The sequence below is a fragment of the Littorina saxatilis genome, linkage group LG1 (genome assembly GCF_037325665.1).
Source record: "Littorina saxatilis isolate snail1 linkage group LG1, US_GU_Lsax_2.0, whole genome shotgun sequence".
Taxonomy (NCBI): Eukaryota; Metazoa; Mollusca; class Gastropoda; order Littorinimorpha; family Littorinidae; genus Littorina; species Littorina saxatilis.
Window position 1 is genome coordinate 63,156,681 of NC_090245.1, and position 7,500 is coordinate 63,164,180.

Sequence of the window (7,500 nt, forward strand, 5' to 3'; positions counted from 1 at the left end):
TGTAATGCGTTTCAGCCCCGTATTTTTAAAGGTATAATCGTGGAATTTACTTAGATAAAACCACACACAAGCAATGCTTTAGAATTAGTGTTTCCATGGTCAATTATTAAAATTTAAAATTCTGTGTTTGTTAGTCATTCGAGACGGCATATATATATTGTCCACTAGATAATGTCATTGTTTTCGCTCGCTAAAGATTACAGATTTGAATTCCTGAAACCAATAGCTTTCATCCGTCTAGACGAATGTGTACCCTGTCGAGCACTGAAGGAAATATGACGACCAGCGGAAGTCGGGGCTCTTGACATAGAAAAGTTATGTAAGATAACCGTTCGCCGATTAAAATGTATTCATTTAATTTGCATAGTTACGGACGAACGAACGAACGAACGAACTTTATTATTCAAGGATGGAGTATTATCGAGCACATTTATTGCAGGTATGTCTAGTACACAGCACAGCGAATGACCCTTGGAAGTTGAGTTCGCCACAAACCGTCTCCAGAATGGCTACTTCTTTACTATGCCTGTACAAATAAACAAATAAACAAGCAAACAAGAAAAAAACAAGCGAGCAAACAAACAAATTTTGCCCCAAACATTGTGAATCACGCATATTGCCATTCCAGGATATGTAACCTCCCCCTCGCCTAATTATTTTAGTAGAACAAAGATTTGTTTGGTCACAATCGGCCCTTACAGTTCTAAAGATAAAGTAATATTCTATGGACTTATCTTTATCTGAGTCCTGAATAGGCACACCAAGTCAAGGCCTGTACGACATGAAGTACCATTGATCAAATCATATCACATATTTATCATATTGTATATCATATATATATCACATTGTATCTTAGCATCTACAGGCTGTGTAACGTTTTCTTTGCAACGTTTTCTATTATTCATTTACAGGAGAGAAGTTTCCTTTTTGTCAGACACAGTTTACTCATGTTTAGTATTTTTCACAAAACGTATTCCAGAAACGTTGGGTTGAAGGGTTACTTTGTTAGCCTTGTTAATTATTTACTCAACCTCGGAGTAACCTGTTTTAGCATTTCTTTCTTTATTTGTTCGTTTATGTGACTTTAAGATTTAATTGAACATGTTCGATTTTACTCTTAATACTTTTTGCAATACAAATAGGTGGATGTATTTTGAAGCTTAATTGATTGGGAGAAAAAAGACCCAATATCTCTTCTGCACACACACCACACAGGCACAGACACACACAGACACACAGACACAGACACACACAGACACACACAGACACACACACACACACACACACACACACACACACACACACACCACGAATGCATGTATACACACATACAGGGTGACCCACCAAAAGAATGGGACCAAACAAAATGCCAATTACTTATACATCTGTTGATCGAATTTCTTCATGTTTGGTGTACAATAAGTTCAGCTTGTGCATGAGCAGTCCATGTTTATAGACCAAAAGGTCTCAGTTTTTTGCTCTTTCAAAAAATGTTCCGAATTCGTTTAAGCATCGACATAACAGAACGATTCTTAACATAGAGCGGTAGACATACTTCATTGATTGAAACTCTCCAGACTTTTACCTTTTGAGTTATCTGAATGTCCGAGAATACAAAAACATCCCCTTCTCTTCTAGATCACTGTTGCCTTGAGGACAGCCGTTACAGGTAGGTTCAGGGCAATAATCCCTTGACAGGATTGCACTCGTCCAATTGACAATTTCGGAGAGGTAATTCGGAACACATTTTGGAGAGAAGGTAAAAGTCGGACCATTTTACCTACAGACAGAAAACTTTGTGGAATGCTAGTGAACAAACGGAAGTTCACGCACAACAACTATGAAGATATTCGCTGAACTCAAATGACTGGAAAAAGGACGCCCTTCGTTTTAAAGTCACACTTGCACAATGGCGTTCACAATTCATCAATGACATGAACAACATTCCTCCATGGGTAATGCGCTGATACTGCCTGTGATTGCTGTATTCAAGTCAATGATTGTCTGAGGTTGGTTATGGTATACAAGGTCTTTCAAATAACCCACCAAACACACACACATACACACACATACACACACACACACACACACACACACACACACACACACACACACACACACACACACACGCACATACACATGTAAACAGAGAGAGAGAGAGAGGGGGAGAGAGAGAGAGAGAGAGAGAGAGAGAGAGAGAGAGAGAGAGAGAGAGAGAGAGAGAGAGAGAACAAGAGAGAGAGAGGGAGAGAGAGAGAGTAAGAGAGAGAGAGAGAGAGAGAGAGAGAGAGAGAGAGAGAGAGAGAGAGAGAGAGAGAGAGAGAGAGACGATGACCCCAGTTTAATTCTAGATATTGCAGGTATTTCAGATAACTCTGAAATAGAAGGAAACCTATACCATGATGTGCATGGTACTTTGAGCTTTTCTGATCGCTATCATATATATATATGGAAATATTCCAAACATATGCTCATGTACTATGGCTTGTGCATTGTGTCCCTTTAAACCTTCACCAATCTACACTAATTACCCACGTGCAGATTGGTCGCGAAGTACATAATTGCACAAACCGTTGTGTGTTGAGAAGAATGATTGTATAATAATTTTGCAAGCTTTAGCGGCAATTTGCACAGAACGGACCAACAACACAGTGCTGATCGTCGAAGAAATATAATGTTACTCACGCAGCATCGCACCGAGTTGGCTTACGCAGAAACAAAGAAGGAACAAAGATCAGCTATGACGAAGTAAAGACAGCGATAGTCTTCTTCGTGACTCTTCGATCTGTAGAAGGCCTATGCTGACGGTTAGAACTTAACTTTGGATGTATTGATCGTTAATCTGTCTCTGTTCTCCCTCACACACACTTTATACCCAAACAGAAATACTAAAGATTTAGAAGTAAACATTAAAATACAACCAACAATATACACACGTGACAGACGAGTATGAGGATGAGGATGACGATGATGATTAGCAACATAAAGTATATAATAATTAATATGAAGACATTACACATACATATAAGCAAGGTACTATAGAGAGAAAAATGCGGATTTCAGCATATCTGCAACATAGCTCTGCGAATACAATCAAATAGAAAGAGAGTGAGCCTGTTTAATTGATGAGAGGTTTTAGCAGCGAGGTATTACGCCAAACACAGTTGGATGTTTCGATGCGTCTTTATCAATACCAAACGGGGCGTGAATCAGAACGGCACCATGAGATCCCAGGAAGACAACATGCATTTTACAAGTAAGCGAAGCATAATTCCGCTTGGACACACAATATCAACAGCCTAGCTGCGCCTTGTGCAGAGTGTTGATTTAGGGCTGAATTAATTTCACAGATTCACATGGTGTCAGGAAAAATATTCAGCTTACAACAACAATAACAAATCTTCTGTTCAAGCTTTGTTTTTGTGTGTGTTTTTGTTGTTGCTTTTGTTGTTGTTTTGTCTTTTTTTTATGTTTCTGTTGTAATTTTAGGACAGTTTTACTCTCAATTAGTTAGGAACGCGTTGCTTTGAGACATTTTGGTGTTCTCCGGGTCGGTACACTGCGCGACTGATTCGTCCATCAAGGTCCACTCACTGGTCCGCTGTGTCCGGTCTTCATAAAGGTTAGAAGCTGACGACAGCGAGCCGCGGGGACTGAGTGGTCAAGCTGCCCAGACTGACCACACACACTGGTCTTCTGATCCTGTTGGCGGGTTTTCCCGGGTTCGATCCTGTGTTCGTGCTTCTGCATGCGCTTTCTCTTGTGTCCGTGCCTTTTGTCTACATGCTGCTTGTACCCAGCTCTGCCACACATAAAGGAACAGCAGAGATGTTGTGTACAGAAAATGAGATGTAGTGTACAGCCTGAAGAAAGAGAGGGAGAGAGAGAGAGAGAGAGAGAGAGAGAGAGAGAGAGAGAGAGAGAGAGAGAGAGAGAGAGAGAGAGAGAGAGAGAACGAACGAACGAACTTTATTACTCAAGGGTGGAGATTTTAGGCTCACGCCTAGTCTTACAATCTGTCCCTGCTAAACTAAGACATAAAAATTAAGACAATAAAAGGAAAATTGTCAATCGCAATGATACAGTATTACTAATTACAACATTACCTATACGACTACATAATGCATAATAGAACATTGAAATGTACATGTATGTCAACATAATACAAAGGAAAAGAAAAGTCGACTCGCACACACACGCGCGCCGCATGCCTGCAATCACGTTCGCACTCAATTCAACACACACACTCACACACACACACATACATACACACACACACACACACACACACACACACACATACATAAACACACACACACACATACACATATGCGCACACACACATACACACGCACGCACACACACATACACACTCACACACACACACACACGCACACGCACAACAACAATTTCATCGTCATCATCATCATCATCATCATCATGAGAGAGAGAGAGAGAGAGAGAGAGAGAGAGAGAGAGAGAGAGAGAGAGAGAGAGAGAGAGAGAGAGAGAGAGAGAGAGAGAGAGAGAGAGAGAGAGAGAGAGAGAGATGTTCTTTATGTATCTGAGTTGTTGACAGTAAGATCTTTAGTATGCTTTTTGTGCACTCTCAGAGTCGCTTTCTATCAGTGGGACCAGATGTTCTCCCGATATAGACGATATTGCCATTGACTCTTCTTGAGCTGGTTTTCATTGATCATCAAAGAATACATAACATTCTGTCTTTTGATTACTGGCGAAGTACGATAATTGGACGCTAACAGAATGTAGTCCCTAAGTTTACGCATTTGGCCTTTGATTGCTTTCCACTGATCGTAAAATCGCTGGTTGGGAGGAGTACATGCGACGTGGTGTTGTCGATTGACAAAGGTTTAAATACGGCCTCACTGATAAGGCAGCGCCAGGTCAGGTGAGAGTTCACACGAACACTGACACAACACTTCTCTGCAGCAATAAAATTGCCATTATTCACAACGGATTGGGGAGAAACTTCGTTGCAAAACACAGACACACACTGACACACACACTTTTTACACCCCCGGTATAGGGGTGTGTATAGGATTCGGTCGATGTGTTTGTTTGTTTGTGTGTTTGTGTTCGTTTCTTCTCTTTTTCTCTTTTGACGGGGCGGGGGGGGGGGGGGGGTACGGGTTAGCGAGGCTTAAAAAAAGTGTGTGTGTGTGTGTGTACGCACACGCTCGAGAACTGAGATTTGAACGTACTGGCGTTTAAGTCTAGACTAATGTACCTTTACAAGCAGCCCCTGTCACTACATGGCCTGGTCTGTGCCGTTAGCACGCATCGTGGTTTTGGTTTTTCATATCGAGAACCGCAGAACTAAATGAGCCAACGCACAATAAAACTTTCAAGCCGGCTAACTTCTAATTTCCGATCAATACCGTCGTAAATCTGGGCAGCGACCAATTCGTCGTGGAGCGGGATCGTCCCAGGGATGACCATTAAAGTGGTCATCGCGTTGGGTGACAATAGGAGTTAGCCACCGGAGCGATATTACCATCCCACCGTCAGCGTTGCCCATTCTCTCGGGACGAGTACAGGAAAGGACGCCATTGTCAGTGGCGGAAGAAAGAGTGTGGCGTGAAGGTTATCAGCCGTTAACACTATGGTAGCTGTTTGGACAGGACACTTGGCTGTGTACCACTTTACTGCTTGACCCCGGATTAGGATTGTTCATACTTACTTGTCCATGTGTTCGGCATTTAATGTGGTAATCTTTTCTGCCGGTGTCAAAATCAAACCCGAGCTAACTGTGTTTCCCTTTCATGCAAAGAGCAAGCTCCAAACAAAATCGTCTGGATTCATTTCTTCCTCTGTCCTTTATCACTCCCCTCCCATCTCTCCTACTTCCATCTCGGTCTTTCGTCAACTTGTTCAAGTCCACCGACAAAACTGGTTTTTAAAGCACACACATTATACTCAGACAAAAGTGCTTCCTGTGGTTTAATTGCTGAACCGAAATTGATTCCAGACGTAAGATAGTGAACAGTAAAAAATAAAAAATAAAAATAAAAAAATAAATAAAAACACAACAACAACTACACAACAAAACATTTCCCCTTCAACTAAACATGCAAATGAGTCACGCATTAATTGCATGGTAAAGGGGTGGTCAGAAGGCCCGAGTGTACATGTACAAGTTCAGTCGACCACAGAGCACCGCTACTGCACTCTGCATAACAATGGTTACTATTCCCCAAATCGCAAAACTGAAGTTTTGCATTGCAGGTTAAGACTTGGAATGAGTGATTTACAATATGATATGTTTAATCGCCACCTAGTAAACAACCCGTAATGTTCTTGTGGTTATTTTGCTGAAACTGTTCTTCACTATTTGTTATCATGTCCCCTGTTTAATGATGCAAGAACCGCAACAATCGGTACATTAGCTCCAGAATTTGTTGATATTGACACACTCCTGACAGGTGATTCAAACATTTCCATATTTGAAAATAGTGCTATTTTTGTTGTTGTCCAAAGCTATATTGAGAAATCAAACCGCTTTGGGACACCTTAGTTCGATGTTTTTTTGTTTTTGTTTTTTTTAAATATATATTACTTGGGGCCCATCTACTTTTTGATATTTTGTTGTGTCTTTCGTTCTCGTTTTGTATTTGTTTTCGTTTTTGGTATTGACACAGATTGTGTTCGATAATTCAAACTAAGTTTTCCTTGTTGTTTTTCTCCTTTTTTTTCTTTTTTTTCTTCTCTTTTTTCAAAAAATGCGTCGCATTGATCATATTCCGCTATGAAATTTCAGGCATGTTTATGTGAACACTTATCATAAGTTTTAAACTTGTTATGCTCCTTCTTAATGATGTTGTTATATTATCATGTGTCTGTTTACGAATAAAATACTGTTTAAACAAAAAAACAATGGTTGACCAGGTACCGAGGCGACTGCAGCTTGGAATCAGACAGCCAACAAAACTTGCACTCTTTCACCCCTATCTGACCTGACGGCGTCGTGAAAGCCCCGCTAACCCGTACCCCCCCCCCCCCCCCCCTCCCTGCCCCGTCAAAAGAGAAAAAAAAAGCCTTTTCAGCTGATGAGTCACAAAACGGACAGCGATGTGACCGCGAAAGTAACTCCATATAATGAAAGTAGAATCAAGCAATCACATCGCTGCAATCAGCATACCAGTATTTTGTTTTCTTTCCTCTTTTCTCCCTCCATGTTCTATTGTAATTGATATTGCCGTTCTCCGTACGGTTTGTCGTTTAGATTTATCCCTGTAAACCTCCTGTTCTAGTACATCGGTTGTTAACTCGGTAGTTAACTCGGTATCACGTACCTTAGCGTTACCGGCATGTCTTACTGTTTTCTTTGAGTAACCTTCGTAAATTGATGCTGATTAAAAGTCTTGACCATTTTTCTCGTTTTCTTTTCCAGAGAGAACAGGAGATACAACATCAAGCAGGGATCGACATATCTTGCAGTACGCACCTTAATTATCTTATAGAACAGGAAGCAAGCAACTG

General features: G+C 40.9%; 1 protein-coding gene across 2 annotated transcripts in view; it reads left to right on the forward strand.

The window, feature by feature from the left end:
• Window positions 1-7,500, forward strand: part of LOC138976013 (opioid-binding protein/cell adhesion molecule-like) — a 217,196-nt gene that overhangs the window by 3,390 nt on the left and 206,306 nt on the right. For both annotated transcript variants that reach the window (XM_070348806.1, XM_070348811.1), the window contains exon 2: window positions 7,412-7,500. This exon is cut by the window's right edge and continues 850 nt beyond it. The gene's annotated coding sequence lies outside the window, so the exon portion shown is untranslated. The remainder of the gene's footprint in view (window positions 1-7,411) is intronic.